We start from the raw sequence: 22588 nt of genomic DNA, 5'->3' as shown, positions 1-22588 counted from the left end.
TTTGGCAATATCACTCTTCAGTATTCTCTGTGTTAAGAGTCTGGGCCCTATCCTCGATCCTTCACTTTCTTTTTTTGCTCACATTCCTAGCTGAGGTCTTCAATGCTTTCTGTATAGCCTTTCCAAAATCTGTCCTCTTTAAGCTACTGACCATAATTCTTATTAAGAGCCTTGTAATATGCATGTTAACTATTGAATATTTTGTTTGTCCATTTTTCTGTCAGTTTGAAACTATCTTTCTTCTATCTCTGTTGTTTTATCTCAAGTTTAAACTTCTCTTAACCTTTAAATCTCTTCGTGATCTTGTTCCTTATCGCATTCATTTTTCTTTCTTCTCTCCCCCGTCTCGCTGTTCATCAGACACTAATCTTCTTATTAAATCTCCTCATCCCTTGTGGTATTTCTTGTCTCTGTGCTTTCTCTCTTGTGGCCCTCATGTGTTGAAGTTGCTTATTTTAAATATTCAATTGGCCCCTTTTATATCCTACTCTGGAAATCATTAAAGACTCATTTTATTTTGTCTTCTGTTTTCATGTTTTTTTGTTTTGTTTTCTTCCTGTTCTTGTATTGACCAAACCTTTGAGAATACTAGATGATGATGATGAGAATCTGGACCTTCACTTCTTACAGCAAACTTAATTGCAAGTTGTTTTTGTGCCAAGTAAAACTGGAACATGCATAATAAGGGCCACGACATACATGCATGCACATAAGGCTGTCTCTAGGGGTGTGTGGGTTATTGGTGATGCCTGGGACCTAATCTGGAACTTTCTGCATGCAAACATGTGCTCTGCCACTGAACTGTGGCCCCTCCCCTGAATCTTCAAATGTTTTCCAGTAACCATGGGGAACAATAGCTCAGTTTCCTAGGGACAACAGTGTCTGGTGCTACCTGGCCTTGGTTGCTTAGGGTAATCTCCTTACCTGGGCATCTGGACAGTCTGCAGCCCTTAGTTCTTTTTTGGTGGCAGTAGTGACTAATGAAGACTCTGGGAGAGGGGCTGATGATGTAAAGTGGAGCTGCACAACTTCAGCCCTCCAGTTGTTGTTGGACTGCAACTCAGTGGTGGCCGGTGAGGGTGGCACGGAGTGGGGCAGTGAGAGTACCTTTAAAAGTTCCTACCAATGATACCATTGGCACCTGCAAGCCACGGGGAGCACTGACATGCCACCCAGCATTCCAAGTGGTGGCTACCCTGCCATTTCACTCACCTGGCCTTTGCACATGTGCACATATGCAACGGCCATTTGTGTGGTCAACATAGTGTTGTTGACCATGCAAATGGCCGCCACACATGTTCAGAGGCCAGGTGAGTGCTGTAGCTGGGGCAGCTGCTGCTTTGGATGCTGGGCGGCATGCAAGTGCTGGTGGTATTGCCGGTAATGGCTTTTAAAGGTGCCTTTTGCTGCCCCCTGCGCTGCCCTCATCAGCCACCAGTGCTGCAACTCTCATCATTTCTGACTATTGGCCACTGTGGCTGGGGATGGCAGAAGTTGTAGGAGGGCCAAGGTTGTGCAGTTGTGATGTAAAGTGTCAATTCCCCAGTCCTTAGATTTAGATGCACTTGATAAGTCTTTGTTGAACATTTGCTTTCCTTCCTTGAAAAGCATTTTATCTGAAATAGTATAAAAACTCTTATCTGTGAAGGCTCATTCACATGTGCAAGCACTACTTGATGCTGCATTTAGGAAGGAGGTGAACATGCATGTGTGAACCAGCCTTCAGTAACCCTCTACAGCATTGTATTTATTTTTTCAGTTTTCTAGCTGCCTATTTTCCATATAGAGTCATTATTTTTAGTAGTAGTAAACGTTGCAAAATGATTGAGACAATTTGAGTCATATATTTATAAAAACAACACACTTGGGTACTTTGGCTTGTTGGTTGGCTTGAATGCATTTTCTGTCAAGTTGGAAATAAGTTACTTTTTGGAGTGCAGCCCGCAGGTCCAATTGATGTCTTTGAATTTGTTTAAGTGCCCCGTGTTTTCCAATGAAATAAGTGTAAAGGTGAATAACAGAAGCCTGGTGGAATGCAGCCCAGCACTCAGCACGAACTTTCAGAGATATGAATTCTTGGTGTAGTGGAGCTTTGATGAAATAAGACAGTGCCTATAGCTGTAGTCTGTATTCACCAAGTCAAAATAATTGTTGACTGTATTTTTCTATGTTCAGACCACCAAAATAGCAAAATATGTTGAATCGTAGGTTCTGGTTTATGTACACTTTCAGAATTTTCTGCAAGCAGTCATAATTTATTTATCACTAAATAGCATTAATGTCAGTTGAGGTCATACTCATAAATGTGGCTTCAGTTGTATTGCTAAACTAGCAATGTTTAAAAAGCAGCGTCATTGTTTTTAGCACTAATCCAGGCACAGCATGTTTTGATCTGTATAGGGAATATTTTACAAAGTGGAGGCCTCAGAAGAAACATAAACAATAGGGAAAGAAAAGGGCAGCTGTTTTCTATTAGTTTTTAATCTTGAGCACTTCTCTTTTCTCTAATGTTATGGGACGTTTTGGTTGCATATGAGAGATCATAGCTTATAATATTACAAATGTCCTGGTTATTTTTTGCCATGGATTAAAAAAAAGGAGGAGGAAGAAACTCTGCATGGCCCACCCTAACAATAAAATGCACACATCCTCAGGCATTGGGATGCCTCTGAACTGCAGTTTGGCTGAGATGAAAGAGGCACTGTTCCTAAGTTATAGGAGTAAGATGTGTCTTGGTTGGTGAACTCTGTGTTTAGATAGCTTTCCAGTAACTTGGGGCCTCTGTGACCATTGCTCAACCAGCATGTAAGTGGTGCTGATGTGGGAACTGTGTTTCTTGTGTTGCGTCAGTGCTGTAGGAAGGAGCTTATTTGCAGCAGCTCCCATGTTCTAGATCGGCATTCTTCATTGTAAGATCTGGGAACCAGTGGCAGTTCCCATCAGCCTTGAGTCCAGTTCATTGGGCCTGTGGGAGGCTTCAGCCAAAGCAGAATACTCTGCAGAGTCCCCCTAGCACCATACAGAGGCAACCGTTACCACCGTGCAGTATTGGAAAGGAAAACCGAGCCTTCTTGAGCTCCTGCACCATCTTGTAAGGTGTGCATAGAGTGCTGGGAAGTGTAGCCCTTCCCAGAGATTTCCTCACAGAGCTCTTAGGAAAGGGCTTCATTTCTCTTAAAGGGCCCTCCCAGCACTGAGAAAAATGCAGTACTGTGTGTGGGTCAGCACAGTGAGAAATGGCTCTCACATTGAAGGTATTTTGCCAAAGTGGCCTCCACTTGAAAATAGTGAAGATCACTGTGGTCGGGCAATGTTGGAAGAGGCTCTCAGAAGAAAGATTGCAGCAGAGCACACAACTCAAGTACTCTGGAGAAACTGAAACTAGCTTCTATGAGTGTGATTAGCAGTGTTGCTATGAGTGTTTGTGTGTGTATGTGAACATAGGAACATAGGAAGCTGCCATATACTGAGTCAGACCATTGGTCTGTCTAGCTCACCATTGTCTTCACAGACTTGCAGTGGTTTCTCCAAGGTTGCAGGCAGGACTCTCTCTCAGCCCTCTCTTGGAGAAGCCAGGCGGAACTTGAAAACTTCTGCTCTTCCCAGAGTGGCTTGATCCCCTGAGGGGACTATCTTGCAGTGCTCACACATTGAGTCTCCCTTTCAGATGAAACCAGGGCAGACCCTGCTTAGCTATGGGGACAAGTCATGCTTGCTACCACAAGACCAGCTCTCCTCTCCGTGTTTTTATATAGTTATCACAAGCATCTGTCAGATGGTGTTTGACAAGTTACAAATCCCTATTTCACCCCATCCAAAGCTGTTGAACTATTTTAAATTTATTTTTATTATTTCAAAATGTGTATACATCAGGTTAGTCACAGAATTAGTTATGTAGCCCTGTAAATAAGTAAATAAATAATAGAGAGTGAGCGAGCTGCAAATTGGTTATGCCACAGCTGAAATCTTCAGAGAACCTCTTCCAGCAGTTTTGTGTGGATGTTAAATAATGTGGAGGAACCTAAACCCTGCAGGACCCCAAATACCAAGCAGAATTCCCTCAGTGACACCTTCTGGGTCTTCACCAAGATAGATTGTACCAGGCTATCCAGGGTTGTACCTCCTAATTCCAACTCTAAGAGGCAGCCTAGGAGGATACCAAGGTTGATGGTGTTCCATATCACTGAGAACCAATAGTGTCACACTCTCCCTGTCTAATTATCTGCATAGTAATCTACTAGGGTGACCAGGCAGTTTTGGTTCCAACCCTAGGGTGGAATCTAGATTGAAATGGGTCAAGATAATCCATATCATCCCAAACCCTCTGTAGCCAGGACTCCATCACATATTCTATCATCTTTCCCAGAAATGAGAGATTAGAAATCCGCTGCAGTTGTGTCGGTTGGAGCAGCCAAGAGAGGGCTTTTTCAAGAGAGGCATCACAAGCTACAAATTCCGGCTTGTTGCAAACCAGAAACAGAAGTTCCTAATTTCACTGTGTGCGGAAAAAGGGGAAGATGAAGTATTCGAACCCAAGGCTCGTGCTGCTCATTCTCCTAATGCTAACCACAGTTTACTATTACATCTGAAGATCTCTAATGTGTTGGTTGCATGCTCCAAGACTGCCATGTGTTAGTGGCCACTGCTACTGGTTTGAAGCAGGAGTGAAGAAGAATTGCCGAAGCATGAAAAATGGAGTGCTGTCTCTGCAGTGGTCTTGGCTTGCAAGGCTGCTTGTAGGAGTTGCAGTTGCCATTGGATATGTTGTGCAGATGGAAGCAAAGTGTGCCTCACTTTAGTTGAACTATCCATTAGTATAATGGTCACCATCTAGAGGCTCTCCATCAGTTGTTGGACTACAACTCCCATCATCCTAGACTCAGTCAGTTGCAACTCAGGCTGGTGGGAGTTGAAGAACCAATAACCGCTGGAGAGTCTCGATTTGGCCACTTCTGCCCCAATGGCTTTGTCAGTTCTGCTCTTGGCAATATGTTTCATATAATATAATCATATGTTTGGATTATTTAAAGTAAAGGTTTGTGCTTGAGCAAAGCTTTGTAGTACTCTGATTTTCATTGGACTGCATTTTAAAAAACAAATCTGCCTGATTGGGGAACCTATTTACTTGAGGCACAAATTCTTCTTTTGAAGATTCTGTGATATTACTGCAGGAGAAATCCTATGGGGTGGCCAGCCTCAGACTTTCCAGCTGTTTTTGGACTACAGCACCCACCATCCCTAACTGCAGTTTATTGCAGTTGGGGATGATGGGAGTTGTGGCCCAACAAGAGTTGGAGAGCCTCAGGTTGGCCACCTTTCCTATAGAGATATACTGTTAAGAGTCTTGTGTTAATGCTTTCAGGTTAGAAATAGAGGCTAATCTCTGAATCCTAAATTGCCCCTTATTCTCCATATGAACGATTATTAATGTGTAGTTGTAGTTTTTATTTGAAGTCAAGCATATTAACTGTTGCTGTTGTGGCCATTTATATCATAGAGATTCACCTTTCACCTGGCACTGGGGTCAATAGCAATACTGTAAGCCAGTAACTGCGGCTGCAGAAATAAGAGAACCATCATAAAGGATGGTGGAGGCAGTGTAGTGCATGCTGCTTGTCACGCTCTTGCTCCGTCAGGACAACGCTCAAACTTTGTGTGACAGATCAGAGCATACTTGGGCTGCAGCCTGCTTCACCTCAGAAACTTGATCAACCATAAGGCAAACAAGACGTATGTGAAAGCGCTGACATTGCAGCATCCTTTGGCTGAAGAAGCCACTCACTTCTAGCCCCATCCTGACTATATTGCCAAGCCTGGATTGCAGAGAAGACAACACCTGTGAAGCAAATTTGGCAGCATGATAATGCAGTGCTTGATAAATCCTAGGCGCCAGGGAACCATGGCACATCGGAATGTAACCAGGGCATCTAGATTAGGATATTCAGAGGTAGAGTTATTTTAATAAAATAGCAGCCCTGTTTCTGTTGTATGTTACTTGTAAAGGGGATAAGGAGAAGCCTATTTTCACACACACACACACTCACTCACTCACTCACTCACTCAGCCAATAATTTTGTCATGTATGCATTGTCAGGCTCTTTCATTTTGGGGCTGACTCCTATATCCAAAGAAAATTTGTCAAGGCCTGTGGTAATGGATTTCTCTCCTCTCCTGTCAAAATTTCTAGGTGAATAATAGGGGGTCGACAGTGACATTGCAGAGACCATCAAATTGGGAAGGGGAGGGACTTAATATCTGTTGTATACTTGCTAATGCTTTGGGCTAGGCCAGTCCTGCTTTCTCTGTCCTTGCCTGAAAATTGATCCTGATTTTGTGTTTTGGTTTGGAGTGCAGAATTCGTTATTCTAATGACTTTTAAAATAGTCTTGGGAAGTATAATAAAGAGATTTTAAAACATGAGTCTGAAAAATAAGGCTCTTGTACTAGAATCATATGTAGAACTATGTATACTGCTGTATGGATACACTTGAGGAAAATAGCACCAGTGATTGAAAGGGGAAAGTTGTGTACAGTATTACATTACAGCTCCATTGTGAAATAGCTTCTCGTTGGCCATGCCTTTGGTGATGATGATACAGCAGGTGTCGGATTTTCTTTTTCCACTGGGATGATACAAGTGGTCTATGACATCATTTATATCAAGTGTGTTATAATGTGATCTTCAAAACAGGACACTCAATATGTTTCAGAGCTTGTGATAAACTCATTTACAATCTCTGTTAAGGTTCCTCGTAGATCACCAAATAACAACACTGATGTCCCTTGTTATACATTCTGATCTGAATTATCACCCCCTAGTATTTCGATGTAGATAACTAGACATAAGTGACAGAGCTTCATTATATTATTAATATACCATTAGTGTTAACCTTTGGTCATGGATATTTGACTTTATTCTGGCCATACAGGTCCTTTTTACAGGTCCCATGGCAAAGCAGGGAACCCAAGTACTGTGTCGTGGTCAATGCAGTGTCTCTCCCATACCCATCGTTCCCATATGTCCTGCTTACAAAGAAGATGCATAAAAGAATACTGGAGGAGCCATGTATAGGGATCATCATATTTTCCAACACTCTTCTTCTTTTTTGTGCTGCTGGTGCAGCACAAAAAAGTATGAGAGGAGAGCTGGTCTTGTGGTAGCAAGCATGACTTTTCCCATTAGCTAAGCAGGGTCTGCCCTGGTTGCATTTGTATGGGAGACAATGTGTGAGCACTGTAAGATATTCCCCTTAGGGGATGGAGCCACCCTGAGAGGAACAGAACATTTCAAGTTCCCTCCCTGGCTTTCCCAAGATATGACTGAGAGAGATTCCTGCCTGCAACCTTGGAGAAGCTGCTGCCAGTCTGTATAGACAATACTGAGCTAGATAGACCAATGGTCTGACTCAGTACGTGGCAGCTTCCTCTGTTCCTATGATGTGGGTGAATCTCCCTACTTCACCAGCTCCTCTTATCCTGAGCCCTAAGATTTCAGATCTGTGCTCCAAGAACCCAGTAAGTGGTCAACTCAAGAACATAAACATCCAGCAGAGTTTTAATTGGCTTCATCCCACCCCCCCTCACCAACATGTAATATGACTTACATATCAGAGGCACAGCTTTATGGATTTGGATTTATGGCTCTGTATGGAATTCACAGTAAAGTTTCTGGAATTAGAGATGTGTTTCTGTAGATCTGGTTGGATCAGAGTCTCCCTTGAAGATTCCTTCGTGTTGGATCCCCTCAGCACAGCATGGGACAGATTGAGGAGAGGAGCAAAGAGGCCTCTCCAAGCTATCTGTTATACATAGATTGCTGAATAGGCTAAGCATGCATGGCTTCACTAAGGAGGCCTTCCGTGTGTGTTTTGGGGGGGGGGGTTGAGGAAGTGTTAAAATATACTTTTGTGCATAAAGAATATGTGAACTGTAGCTCTCTTGATTAGTCCCTGCAGGGCTACCTGTTTACCTTTGTTTCCAAGAGTAGGTTGTCTGTGGGATATTCCACTGGTGTAATAAATTCCTCTTTGCATATACTGTATCACTCTGTATCATAGGTGTCAGATCTTAGAATTAAGGCCCAAGTGAGTTACATACATGGTAGTGCTTTGAGATTTTCTGTCGTCTTGTTGGTGAAACATGTCCTTCCCTCCTAATTCCTGTCTTAAAATAATAATATGGCAGGAATCCCTCATAATTCCTGCCATAAAATCAGAATAAAATAACAAGGTAGCTAGTTGGCCCTGTGCAGAACATCTGCACCCTAGTTCTCTGTCTCTCACCCTTCCCCGGACAATCTGGCTCCCTGCCCTGCCTCCCCCCCCACACACACACACCTTAAGCCACCCCCTGCCATCTGGGATGGCAGAAGAGGCAGCAAAACCTCCTTATTCGGGCCCTCCTGCTGCCCAAATGTCTGATCGGGCCAGGTTCTCTGTGCGCACGCATGGCCGGACTAGACATTTGGGCGGCATGAGGGCCCAAGTAAGGAGGTTTTTCTGCCTCCGCTGCCATCCCTACCTTGGTCTCCCCTCTCCTGCAACCCGCTGGCCACTTCTCTGCTCTCCCACAGGCCGTTCTGGCCCCATGTCCGACCTCCCGCCACCTCCAGGTGAGGGTGAGCTTGAGCACTTCCCAGCAGGCTGGAGGAGCTAGGTGCTCCGGTGGCCAGAGGGAGAGGAGGAAGTAGCGACTTCGGTCCCCATTTATGCCACCCTCAGCTCTGAGCACAGCAGCAGCTGCTGCCCCTTGCTCAGCTCTCCTCCATGCCTTCTCCCTCCTCACTGTTGTCTTCCTCCCTCCTCTGCCGCCCTTCTGCTCCTCCTCGGCAGCAGCTCAGCCCTCCTCCGAACTCTTGCAAGATGTGCCACATACCACGGAATGTACAACATATGTCCTTAGGCTTTTATGTATATAGATAAGTAAAGAATGGTAGTCTAGTGCAGTAAAAAGCTGTATAAATTGAATTAGAACGTCCATCACTGTGAGATTTCATTTGCTGTAAAAATGAGTCTCTGCCTTGTAACCCATTTAATTCTAAATGGGATTCTAAGTATATTCCAGCTTGGTGAGGGGATGGGGAGTGTACATTGTCATGTTGCATAAACTCTCTCTTTATTTAGTGGTAGATGACACCAGTAGCTTTTAAAATGACACACAGATGATTTCCCCACTGCTAAAAACCCTTTTAAAACTGTTGATCTGCTAACGTGTCTTTTATTTGGGTTCCTTGCCATCTTCAGAAATGGTTTGTGGCATTGTAGAGATTCTTAAAGCCAATTTTTGTTTTTGATTAGCAGTCTTCAAAACACTTACGCTATGGCTTTTAAAAAATGTATTTTGTAAGGCTGCACTAGTTCCACCACTGCACTAGTGGTGTTTACACTACTTAATAAAACAAAAAACAAAACAAAAAACCCTCAGCTTGAATTCCCCCTGTGTATTTTTTTTATTACATTCCCTTTAATACCTCTTTTGATTTTTGCAAAGATTCTTCCTTTTCTTCTTGTTTGTTTTTAAAAGCTTTGCAAGCTTTTTGCATCTTTATTTTGATGCCAATAGCAGCCTTTGCCTACTGACTAAGACTCTGTCAGCTGCCAATTGGCTGATCTTCTGGGCAAGAGCAATAATAATATTTTTTTTTTTTTTAAAAAAGAAGCTGTATCTGCCAGACATAACTGTCCTGAAGGGACATTGGCCACCAGGAATTTAGAGTGAGTGCTAGTATAAAATTCTGAGTTGACAAAAGTCTTCCAGTGGTACATTAGGATTGTTGCCTTGTGCTTCATGCTTAAAAAGGTGAGGACCTTTTAGCAGGGTTGGCTAAAAACAACTTTTGATGATAGTAGAAATAGATAACTGCTTAGATGTATGACCACATTACGCCCCACCCTCCATCTGCACATCTCAAACTGGTACAGACCTAAGGAGTATTTATGACTTGTTCAGATGCCAGCAGTGTGCTTTGTTCTGTGTATAAATGAAGATACTGTGCCTGAACTAAGGACTTTTATAATTTGAATGGGCAGAAGCGCAAATATATAAAAAAGTGGAAGTCTAAAGAATTGTGCTAATATAAGCACAAGTCTAATTGAGGAAATAAAGGCGTTCTTGTGAACATTGGTTACCATAGTATTTGTGCCTTACAGAAGGGGTGCAGGAGCAGGGAGAAATGATCTCCAGCAAGCATTTTGGACATGGTTTTCCATCTAGGGTTGGAGAGATTGATGGGATTCTACCCAGGCCAGACTCTGCTTGGTGACAAAATCTCATGAACAGAAGCAGAGCCAATTCTGGGGTTACAGTTGGGAGGGAGATGGTCAGGGTTTAGATATGGGTTGGGTTCAGACATAACACTAAACTCTGGTTTAGCACTATATGGATGAACCTAAGGGAGCTTACAGTCTTGCAGCTCTCCTCTCCTGCATGTCAGAGAAGCAAAACCTTCCACGTCCACTTCAAGAACAAACTAGAGTCCCAGGTTTTCTATAAACTTGCAAAGCTGCAGCATGTTAACTGAAGAGACCTCAAACAAATTAGGATGTTGTAATTTTGGGGAGACATAAGTTTTGGGCGGTATAAAAATATGTTATATCAAACAGTGATTTGACATATCATGGTGTGTTTGAACTGTAATTGGTTAACAAACCAGAGTTCCCTAAGTTCAGACATAATGTGGAGGAGTTGTTTGTTCTTAAAGTGAAAGCCAGAGTTTTCATTCTCCTTCTCTGACATGTGAAAGAGGAGAGAGGTGAACCTAAGGGAATCATGTGAGTTCATCGTTTCCTTAGGTTCATTCACATAGCACTAAACTATAGCTTATCACTACAGCTAAACTGTACGATAGAGTCTGGCAGACTTAGAGTTAAGATGGGTTCAGCTGAACCAAGGGCAGGTCATCACAGCTACATACGGTGGCATAGGAAGCAATCTGATGTACTAAGGAGGAAGTAAAGAGTCTTGTCCCTAATTTGTGTGGGAACGTTACTGTTTCTGCAGTAATGTATTCTTCAACAAGAAAAATCTGAATTTTATAATTAACAAAGTGCTGAAGGATTCAAGGCAGAAAGCAATAATCCATAGAGTTCTTCATGAATCATTTTGTGGACAGTCAATTTTTGTGTTTGATCAACTTTGATAAAAACGGAGAAACTGTACCCTGGAAAATTTACAGAGAGTGAACAAACCTGAGGACCTATACAAAGTGTATAGGTGTTGCTTGTCTTTGGGGAATAATAATGAATACTCTGTTGCTGAAAATTCATTAGCTGGAAAGACTAGAGAAAATTCAAAATATCTGGAAATCCTGGTTAGTTCCCAAAGTATAACATTTTGCTTATGTGATACAGCTACAAAGATCGCAAAAGCAGTTCTAAAATATACTGTAGGATGATTCACACATTACCTTATGCCATTAATTTACTACTTTCTTTCTTTTTCTTTTTCTGCGCCTGTGGTCAAGGCACATTAGCAGTCTAATATACATGCCAGAAATGGCAACTGTCATAACTTTTATACAGGAAGTTCTAAAACAAATCTCTCCATTCACAGAAGTTGCAGAAGTATCTGTGTGTGAACTCCATGTACACTCCTTGCATGATATGTAATACATGCTCATGTGAGTAGACCAGTGATATAAGAATAGAACTGAAGGATCAGGCCCAAGGCCCATCCAGTCCAGCATCCTATTTCACACAGTGGCCCACTAGATGCCACTGGAAGCCTACAGCAGGAGTTGAGGGCATGCTCTCTCTCCTGCTGTTACTCCCTGCAACTGGTACTCAGAGGCATCCTGCCTTTGAGTCTGGAGGTGGCCTATAGCCCTCAGACTAGTAGCCATTGATAGACCTCTCCTCCATGAAGTTATCCAAACCCTTCTTAAAGCCATCCAGGTTGTTGGCTGTCACCACATCTTGCGGCAGAGAATTCTACAAGTTGATAATGTGTTGTGTGGGAAAGTACTTGAGTTTGTTGGTCCTAAATTTCTTGGCAATCAATTTCATGGGATGACCCCTGGTTCTAGTGTTATTGGAGAGGGAGAAGAATTTCTCTCTATCCACTTTCTCCAAACCATGCATGATTTTATAGACCTCTTTCATTTCTCCCCACAGTCGTCTTTTTCTAAACTAAAAAGCCCCAGGTGTTGTAGCCTTGCCTCATAAGAAAGGTGCTCTAGGCCCCTTGATCATTTTGGTTGCCTTCTTCTGCACCGTTTCCAGTTCTACAATGTCTTTCTTTAGATGTGGTGACCAGAATTGTATGCAGTACTCCAGGTGTGGCCGCACCATAGTTTTGTATAAGGGCATTATAATATTAGCAGTTTTATTTTCAGTCCCCTTCCTAATGATCCCTAGCATGGAATTGGCCTTTTTCACAGCTGCCATACATTGCGTTGACACATTCAATGAGCTGTCCACCACGACCCCAAGATCCCTCTCCTGGTCAGTCACCAACAGTTCAGATCCCATCAGCATATACGTGAAGTCAGGGTTTTCCCCCCAATCTGCATCACTTTACACTGAACCACATTTGCCACTTTGTCACCCACTCACCCAGTTTGGAGAGATCCTTTTGGAGTTCCTTACAATCAGTTTTGGATTTCACTACCCTAAATAGTTTGGTGTCATCTGCAAATTTGGCCACCTCACTGCTTACCCTCAACTTCTAGATCATGTATGAATCGATTAAAAAGCACTAGTCCGAGTACAGATCCCTGGGGGACTCCACTTCTTACTTCCCTCCATTGGGAAAACTCTCCATTTATCCCTACCCTCTGTTTCTTGTCCTTCAACCAGTTTGCAATCCACATGTGGTGAGAGGGGGGTGGGGCAGAGGGGGAAGTGCACCTAAAATGTTCCTCAAACTCTCTTTTCACCTGTTGAGGGTTTGGGAGAATGAAGCTGCAATGTGTGTGTGTATAGGTAAGGCATTAACAAGAAGATTAAGGAAGTAGCAGTTTCGTTGGGTAAGGCATTAGTGAGTTCTCATCCAGAAAGCTGTGATGGCTATTTTTGTTTGAGGAAGATTTTAAAAGCTGTTCCAAGTCTCTTAACTTAAGTCACATAATGAAAGAAAAATATAAGGATATTTTGACAGCATGTCAGGAACACTCATTCACTGCCATGCTTTTGGGATATAGCTATGAGTGAAATGGAATTTGATAATTTCATAAGCAGAACAACTACACATCATTTTTAGTTGGGAAAAGGTTTGTCAAGAAAAAATGTATTAAAGGTATAGGGTATTAAAGGTATAGGGTATAGGTATAGGGTGTATTATCTTTGTATGTTTAATTTATGTGTGTCATGGAATGGACCTTTATCATTGGTAGACTGACAAGCCAAAATATATAGATTTTCAAAGTAGAGTTTTATTTTGCTATTCATTTCTTAAGGAATTGGAAAATTTCACATATAATTTCCTGCAGTATCTGTGGGACAGGGAATATGGACATGGGCAGTCAAGGGTTAATCCTTAAACCGAATGAAACTGTGATAATTACAAGTAAGGGTTAAGGAATCCCTTGCCCTCTCAAAGTCAGATACCATAGCGATGAGTCTGGGATAAATATCCAGAGAGAAGGTCAGAGCTCATTGCATGAAAGCACAACCTGCCTTTTTAATAACAGGTGGAGGCACATTCACCAGTGCATCATAATGAAGGCTACCATTTATACAGTAGTCTTGAGTAATGATTATTTTGCTGTGTGGGCCCTGTGTTGCTCCCGAAGAGCCTGTCCATTTCAGGACAGACAAAAGCTGGCCTGTATATTGAGTATTATCAAAGATTCTGATTTCAACTTGTAAACAGATACTACTTTGAAAAACAATCTCCAGTTGTTTAAACAACCCCCTTTCACATTTCTCATTGGCCTGTATCCCAAAATACTTTTATCAGTGCAAATACAGATGTAACTACAATACATTTTATTTTTTTACTACTTTGGTGGGAGGGATAGGTGATAGGTTTTGCCAACATAAGTCAAACAAATGGGTGGCAGCAACAATGGAACTCTATGGCTGCTTGTTGAAGAGCATCATGGCATACAGTTAAATCTAGTGATGTGCTGCATTCACCAATTTTTGGGGTGGAAGCTATACAGTGTGCCAGGATAACACCCCAAAAGGTGTTGCTAGGTCACGGCTTGCTATTTTTTCAAGACTTTCCCTTTAAGGTTCATTTCCCCCTTCTGTTTTTTATGCGTACATGAGACTATTGAATGCAACAGAATGAGATTTAGAATAGGTTGCCATATGCATGTGGATAATATTGCTATCTCTATTGGTCTTTGTTCTTACACTATCCTATTAACCCTAGTAGTCTTTGCTCTTACATAGCATAGCACCAAAGGGCTGGTTTACACATGCCTGCGTATCTATCTGTGGGTTGAATCTGTGTTAGCTCATTTACACATGTAAGACATTGCTTGAAGCTGCAGTCAATGAGTGATGAACATACTCAGTGCTGTAGGATATAATTTCTACTGCTACTGCTGTCAGTAGAAAATATTGATTGAAAGGCACTACCCAGTGCAGTATTACAAATCTGAATATGCATATATGTAAATAAAACAGATTGGAAAATAGATGTGTGCAAGTGAAGCTCAGTTTTTGGGACAGTTTCCAATACAAACTGCCCATAAGAAAATGTGTTCCAAAATGGCCATTAACTTCTCTTCTCTCTTGCATTGGCTGGGGAACTGTGTTCTTGAGAGGACTGTGCATGCCTAACGAAACCCATTGCTTTTCAAGCATCTGAAATCAATCTGGAATTGCTTGCAATAAAGAACTGTGGACTAACATACAGCACCAGACATCCTAGTCTAACATATCAGCTTGATTTAATATTGGTCATCTTAGCATTTTAAAAAGATGTTAAGGGATAACAAGCACCATGGTTATACAAATCCTGCATTTTGACCATTTGTGCTTGATAGGCGATTCACTCTGTCAAGGTCTTGGCAAGTGGGGTGTATATCTCTTTGTTTTACTTACATACTTACTTTATTTATTGCATTTATATACAAATGTCTCAAGGCAGATTACAAATAAACAATAAAACAAGAATTAAAACATTATTTTAATTTTTTTTTAAAGTTAAAAACAGCCAATCAACAAGAATAACAGCAACCATAAAAACACAACTTACAACTGATCGAAGGCTTGATGGAACAAATGTTTCTTGAGCACTCTTTTAAAACCTTCTAGAGATGGGGAAGCTCTTACAACAACAGGGAGTTGGTTCCAGAGTCTTGGGGCAGCTATAGAAAAGGGCCGACCCTGAGTTGCCATGAGATGAGTTGGGAGCAGCCGCAGGCAGACCTCTCCTGAAGATCTTAATAATCTTTTTTCTTCTTCAAAAAACCCACATTTTTTTCAATTGTATTGAAACATAAAGCGAAAGAAAGAAAGAAAGAAAGAAAGAAAGAAAGGCAGTGTCATGATATTTAAGCAAGTACTAGAAAGAAAACATTCTGAATATATTAACAGTTCTAAGAAAATTCGGCAGCAGTGATCACCATTTGATTACATCTGATCAACACTCGGTTGCATAAAGCTGGGTACATAAAACTTCACAAATCAAATCCGGACAATGGGAACAAATGATGTCCTTGTCCAATATTAAAGTTTATAAAGGGATCCCAAGTTGACATAAATGACTCAGTTGAGACTTCATTCATATAAACTGAAACTTTAGAAATTGAGGCATAATCCCATAGTTTCAAAATCCAATCATTTAAAGAGGGGTCTTAATCTAAAGATCTTAATAATCAATGGGGGTCTTGAACCAGAAGGTGCTGTCCTAAATTCCCCGGACCCAAGCCATTTAGGGCTTTTATAGGTGATTACTCATAGATTTTAACTGTAAGCCTGAAAGGTAATGTTGCATTGTCTTTGTGAGTCACCCCAAGCAGTGTTGCTCTGGATGGGCAGGATACAAATATTTTAAATAAAAAGTAATTGGTGGCATCTGTGCAAGAGTACATATCACAAGAGGAAGGAGGGAGTCAGGGGCAAACTGCATTTGTAAAGTAATTAATGGGTATTGAGCACCATCTATAATGTTCTGAGATGTCTAACCTGCTTATAATTTATCTAATTTCTAAATTAAATCAGTAAATTTAAATATATAATTTAATTTATATATTTGACATGTGATCAAAAAATATGTTAATGTACTTGCTGATGTGTAGGTTTAGTTACTTAAATCATATTGCTTGTAAGTATTGTGTTGTATCAAATTAGCACGATTTTAAAATCTCAGGGCACTAGAAAATTAAATATATCGACCCCTCCCCACCATGGAATTTGAGATAATAGATTTCTCAATACTGTATTTAAAAACAACATTAGATTGTTAATCTTGCTCACCAATGTTCCACCAAAGTATTTTTTGATCTCTCTCAAAAGTGTGAAATTCCATTAGAATCATTTCATGTTGTGTGTTGCTAGTACTGCTAAATAATATATTTAACAGACAGATGGTTTTAAACACACCGATGAATGCTCAAAATTTCACTCGGTGAAAGTATGAAGAAATGAGAACCCGAAAAAGTCAAATGGGCTTTAATTTTAGCGAGTTCTGTATCCAAATCATTACCTCAGACCCGGAAATGTAGGCCTTTCTTTGTGGAATGAAATCATCATCATGATGATTACTATTATTACTGTTGTTCATGATTTCTTTCTTTCTTTTGTAAAAATAGAAAGTTGTTTGCTGTCCTTGATTAATGAAAGTATTTTCTCTTTCTGTCACGTTGACTTCAAAATATAAAATTGCTGTCACCAGTGGTTTGGGGGAAGCTAATCCAGAGGCTGATATTGAAGTATACAGTTACAGAGGTAAATGTGCAGCAGCTAGTTCAGCCCTTGCAGTGTGAGCTGATTAAGTAATTCTATGCTGCTTTTGAGGTTAATCCCAGTGAAGTCCAAAATATCTTGATAGTTAAATTGAAGGAGACTGCTTGCTTGTACATAAGAGACCTTTCCTCAGTAAGAAAGAAACTGCTTATCATGCCTATACCAAGCTTTGTGTGAGCTTTGTTATTGCCTGTATTGAGTTGTTTCAAAGCCATCTTAAAGGTGGACTCCTTCTTTTCTATCCCTTTCCAGCTCTAGAGCAGGTAATTTATAATTCCAAAGTTCTGCTTGGCCATTTTCCTCCACTGTCCATGCTCCTCCTTTGGTGCACCTCTAGAAGCTTCTCATTATCTCCTCTAACACCTGGGAGTACTCTTGTGCCAAGCCACTTTCCCCACATAGCCTCAGTTAATATACTTCTAAAGATTTTATTTTGCTCTTTTTGCCTTTGTATAGGTTCCGTTAAAGAAGGAACAAAACGAGGCTACCTCTTTTTTTTTTAATCCAGATGAGAAAAATTGTATTGACGCACACCAATCAGCAGATAATCTTATTTTATGCAGACATTATTTCTCCTGTGTTAATTGAAGTCAAGAAGAGGGAAATGGACATTGCCAGCTAGCCATGCTCCTTGCCCCCACCTGCTAACCATCAGCTTTATCACTGTATGTCTGAAGAAGCATGCACCAAATGCAGGAAGACTTTCTCCTTGAGTTTGAGACTGGCCAATGCAGATAAGTGATGGACATTCAGGTGGCCAGGGGCTCAAGGTGTATGCTGGCTACCAAGCAGACTCCGTTTTCCCCTCTGTTAATTGAATATGGGGAAAATAACATCTGCACAGGGACATTATGTATTTATCCCTTAGTGATTCTGAGGAAAAGCTCCAAGAGAGCAAGATCTTTGAGCTTATGACTACAGAGAGCAACATCTGCACTGAACTGCTTGTAAGGGTAGGGGAAATAGGGGAGGGCAATTCTACTTGTGCCTGGAAGAGAAGGATGATGGATGGGGACATGGTGGATTGCTTCATTTTTCTTTGGTTACTTTATCATGCCTGTTCCTGTCCTGATACAGCAGGCAAATCATAAAACATCAGGTGAGCAACCTTGCATTTCTCCGCTTGTGGTTTTTGATGTAAAATGACCCTTGCTTGTGCAGTGCTGTCCTGCACTGAAACACTGCATGAGTTTGTTTTCACTAGAAATACCAAGGGTTAAACCTAGGACCCTCCTCATCCAAAACAGCTGCTCTGCCACTGAGCAGTAGTCTCCTCTTGATGCTGCTTTTGTGTGTATGCATTTGACTAAACAAAATACATGTTTAGTTGATTGTAATGTGATGGGTGGGTAGGTGTTCCCTGCCTGTATCATAGCAAAGCTTGCAGCCATCTGCATGCCTTCACCCTCCATTTCCTTCTCCTTCTGACTCCCTCTTTCAACTTGTGCTCACAGATATCATGTCCTGGGTGCTGATACTCAGGGGCGTAACTACCATTAGGCAAGGGGAGACAGTTGTCTTGGGGCCCCCCCTGCCTCGAGGGGCCCCCCAGAGGCACATCACATGACTCCCCACCTGCTCATGTTGCACCCCCTATGAATTATTTTGAGTCTCTTGGAGAACGGCAGTAGCAGAGAGTAAAAAAAACTAGATTCAATGTGAACTAGATATTCACCGTATTCCTAATGGGAATGTGAGTGTGAGTGCACTATATATCGTGAAGTGTGTTTGTGTGTATATATCAGCAAGGGGCCCATTTTAAAATCTTGTCTCTGGGCCCACTCCAACCTTGCTACGCCCCTGCTGATGCCATTACTCTTTATAATAGTTCATGCTTATGTTTCTGGACCTTCCTGGGTCTAGGAGACTATGCTCCTTTTCTGGCTTTGCCACTTTCCACGCTCCCCGTTGTATCAAAAGCATTCCTTCAGTCCAAATGACTTTATAAAGTGTGCCTCCCAAGTCTTTGAATCCCTGTAACTTTCTCTCAGGGATGCTGTAGCTGTCAGCTCCAGCATTCTGTTATCATTCCGTGCCAATGGTCCTTCTCATGTGGATATCCTGTTTTTTATTTGGGATTGTTTTTCTTCTTTTTACCAGTAAAACAAGTAATATTCCTATTCTATATGAAGAATAAGCTGCCAGAAAGATGGAACCTCTGAAATTTAGATGCCTGTTTGCTCAGTTTTAATTTCTGTAAAAGAAGTAGAGCTATGTCCTTAGGAAAGGATAGTGTGAGCTTTTAAATGGCTACTTTGCAAATGTTTACATTTTTATTAACAATCCAGTTTTTGAAAAGTTATTAAAATGTAATTGCAGTGAAGGATCTTTTTAATGCGTTTAATTTTAAAATTCCCTCCCTGTTGCTGGCAATTAGGTCACTGCAGCCTGCTCTCCTAGGACATGCCTTTCTCTCCAGCATTTTTGGGTTACTTATGGAGTTCACCCTCTCTTTGCGCCTCACAGAACAGATTGGTAGTGCAGCCCTGGAGGGGACCTTTCTGGATTTTGGAGAAAACAAAAAATGTCATGAATTTTCCTTGCTGTTTCTGACTGCTCTAAAACTCAGCATGACATGAAAATGTTCCTCTCCTTCCCTGCCTGGGGAGAGGGAAGAGAGGTCTCATGTTGTGTTGAGGAGGGGCCCCTTTGCAGTGTGCCAGGGCCGTCTGCTACCTGTGCATAGATTGCCTGCAGTGTATTTTTTGTTTATCAGGAATCTTTGTGATATGTTAGGATGGTACCAGTGGACGGTGCCTTTGCGCACTACCATCACTGAGCGTGAATGCATCTATTTGCTATGCTCAAGCTCATGGCCAAGGAGGACTTGCAAGAGCTAAGGCAATCTAAGGCACGTACTGTAAGAGCCAGGCCACTACATGCACAGTGGAGAGCCGTTGTAGGAGATGTTGCAGGGGCAACAGCACAGAAACTATTGCCCTTGCAACATCTCCCACAACGGCCAAACTGCTCTCTGGAGGATTTGAGGAAGCCAGGACCTAGTTCAGAATAACTGGAAGCAAAAGAGTCTTTGGGGCCTTTCAGTTGAGCACTGACTGCACAGGTGGAAACTTAGCAAGCCAAAGTGGCTGCTTCTTCTTGACTTGAAACCCATTTTAGACGTGTACATAAACATTTGAAAAATGTTAGGTTAAAGATCTTTAACTGACACATTCCAAGGAAGGATAGAATGGGTGAATACAATGTAAGCATGTTTCCCCTCTTTCTGTGAAAGAGGATTCCACTGATTTCAGATAAAATATTGCTACATTGGCTAGACAAAAAGTTCTGTTCCTTTCCATTGGCTTAAAGCAGGGGTTCTCAGACTTGGGCACCCAGATGTTAATGGACCATGACTCCCATCATTCCTCAGCACAGTTGATGGATGTTGTAGTCCTGCATCTGGGGACCCAAGTCTGAGAACCTCTGAATTAAAGATAAATGACTTGAAGACTTAAAAAAAAAGGCTTAGGGTCTTTTCAGCTTAACATGCACAGGTTCTTTGGTTGTGTGTTTATGTTAAACATTAAATGTGCTTTAATAGTTGTGTGAGCCTTGGCAAAGGTACTTTCTACCCTCTTGATGAACAACCATGAAAAGGGGACAGATTGCCAGCTGGATTGTGCATTAGTGTTATCTTCATGTATCTTACAGCAGATGTTGAGCAGAGACCACTTGTCAAAGTTACCTTGTAGTAAGATGCCTTTACCCCTGCTTCAAGTACATTTTTCTTGCATTACCAGTGTATTCCATAAAGCTGGCCACAAAGCCATATTATTGGGGAATCCAGCTTGAAGCCTGTGGTGAGTAGGAAATGGATTAAACACAGGTTTTCCCTATTTCTAGGCTGCCAACAATGATGTCATTAATGTTAACGACCCTTACCACAACACACTGAAGTCAGAAACCTCTCTTAAAACTCTTGTCCTCTGTGTAGTTTTATGTGTTGTTAGGGAAACACTGATCTCTGTTGATAAGAAACAATGAGAGTATCCAAAGGCTGACTTGAGGACTGTGAAGGCACTTTCCTCCAAACTTAAAAAGTATGTTATAATAGGATTAATTTTTACACCATTTACTACTAATAAGGAAATAAATAGATTTTTAGAAGATGGAACACACTTAATTCTCAGGTTTTCAGGTAGTTTTCATAGTCAGAATTTACTGCATTTAATATCCTATCAAATGTTTATGAGCCAACATTGTTTTGCTGTTTGAATGTAGTATTGTGTCTGTGAATCAGATGTGCTGCTTAAATTATAGGATATTGCTGTCTAGCAGTTTTGACAAGCTGAAATTAAATGCTGCTAAAAGAAGAATTTTCCACATTTAGTGTTCAGAAAGACAGACCATCTGATTTCCCCCCTTATTCCATAAACTGTACAGATTTAACTCTTGAAAAAGAAATGAGGAGTGCTGTATAATGTTATTGAAAATATCTGCAGCATACTTATCAAAATATTTTATAGCATGGTTATATATGCCATCTAAAAATGATACCTATGAAATATATACCTTATTAACACCGAATTGTCTTGTCACTTCTTTTTTCTGGCTGTGCACCCATTTGCTGTGCTGGCTGCTTTTTCTGCTGTATTGTCAGAAGCCTATGGTGTGTGCCTAGAGTAAGGTCTCTAATGCAACTGGCTTTATTTGGGCTATACTGGATTCTACAGACATAAGCAAACTGTTGGTAATGAGCCAATGTGGTGTTGTGCTTAGAATGCTGGACTAAGACCAGGAAGACCTGTTTCAAATCTCAACGCAGGCAAAAACTCACTGGGTGACCTTGGGCCAGTCAGTCTAATGTACTCCACAGGGTTATTATGAGAATAAATAAAGAGGGGCATGGGAGGGAAGACCTATGCATTTTGCCCTGCACACATTGAACCTCAGGATAGGATTAAAGGGTAATTATGAATAGTGGTCACTATTTAAAAAAATTAAATGAAGAATTATAATTTTGATGCAGAAATGTGATTATATATAAACAGCAGAAAAATGCCCCTGTGGCCATGAGAGATGCCCATGAGTAGTGTTGAGTTCACACTGTGCTGTGTCAGTGGCTAGGTCTTTTGGTGCAAGTGTGGCACTTTTGTGCATGATGTTCCAGTGTGCAGTGTGGCACAGCGCAATTTTGTTTCACAGCACAGCCAATAGGATATATTGCCATTTATTACCTGACCCAATTTCCATTAGAAAACTCAATGCATTCAGTCAGCCCTCTTGCAACACCCTACACAGCACTCTTGAAGGGGAACAATTATATGAACCCATGATGATGAACTGTTGACTGGTATTTTGTGAATGGTTTTTTTTTTTTAAAAAGCCATGGTTATTGCTGTTCCCAGTATTTTAGGCTGTTTTCTCAAGCTTATAAATACAAGGCATACTCTAGCTTTATCTAATTGTATCAATTGGGATTTTTGGTCATTTAAAGACCTCCATAATGTCTGAGTTGAATAGAATTTCGAATGCAGTATAACTAATAATCTACTGCATGGATTAATCCCTGCCACCACCTCCCTGGTGCATATAATACCAGCTTTAATTCAGTGAGGCTCTTCACACAAGCAGTGTGGAGAACCTACAGAGGGTTTGTGGGGACAGCGGGCTTGACCCGCTCTCCCTGCAAACTAGCTGTCAACTTGCCCTGGGTGGCCAAATCGGCCGCCCACAGGATTACCGGCTCCGTCACAGAGTCAATTGGGATGGCGGGGCCAGGAGTC

The 22588-nt window shown here is 41.4% G+C and overlaps 1 protein-coding gene and 1 long non-coding RNA gene across 6 annotated transcripts in view; one reads left to right on the top strand and one right to left on the bottom strand.

The window, feature by feature from the left end:
* IRS1 (insulin receptor substrate 1) overlaps nt 1–22588 on the top strand; it is a 106566-nt gene that overhangs the window by 51526 nt on the left and 32452 nt on the right. The gene's annotated exons all lie outside the window — the stretch shown is intronic.
* Nucleotides 15065–21483, bottom strand: LOC128351640 (uncharacterized). 2 transcript variants are annotated; one of them, XR_008319931.1, is made up of 3 exons: nt 21375–21483; nt 20548–20657; nt 15065–15352 (listed from the first exon to the last, which is right to left on the bottom strand). It is a non-coding gene; the product is annotated as an uncharacterized LOC128351640 (long non-coding RNA). The 2 variants fall into 2 exon arrangements; XR_008319930.1 differs by lacking the exon at nt 21375–21483 and adding an exon at nt 20745–20811.

Source organism: Hemicordylus capensis, chromosome 3, assembly GCF_027244095.1.
Source record: "Hemicordylus capensis ecotype Gifberg chromosome 3, rHemCap1.1.pri, whole genome shotgun sequence".
In the NCBI taxonomy this organism is placed as follows: domain Eukaryota; kingdom Metazoa; phylum Chordata; class Lepidosauria; order Squamata; family Cordylidae; genus Hemicordylus; species Hemicordylus capensis.
This window is presented reverse-complemented; position numbering and strand designations above follow the sequence as displayed.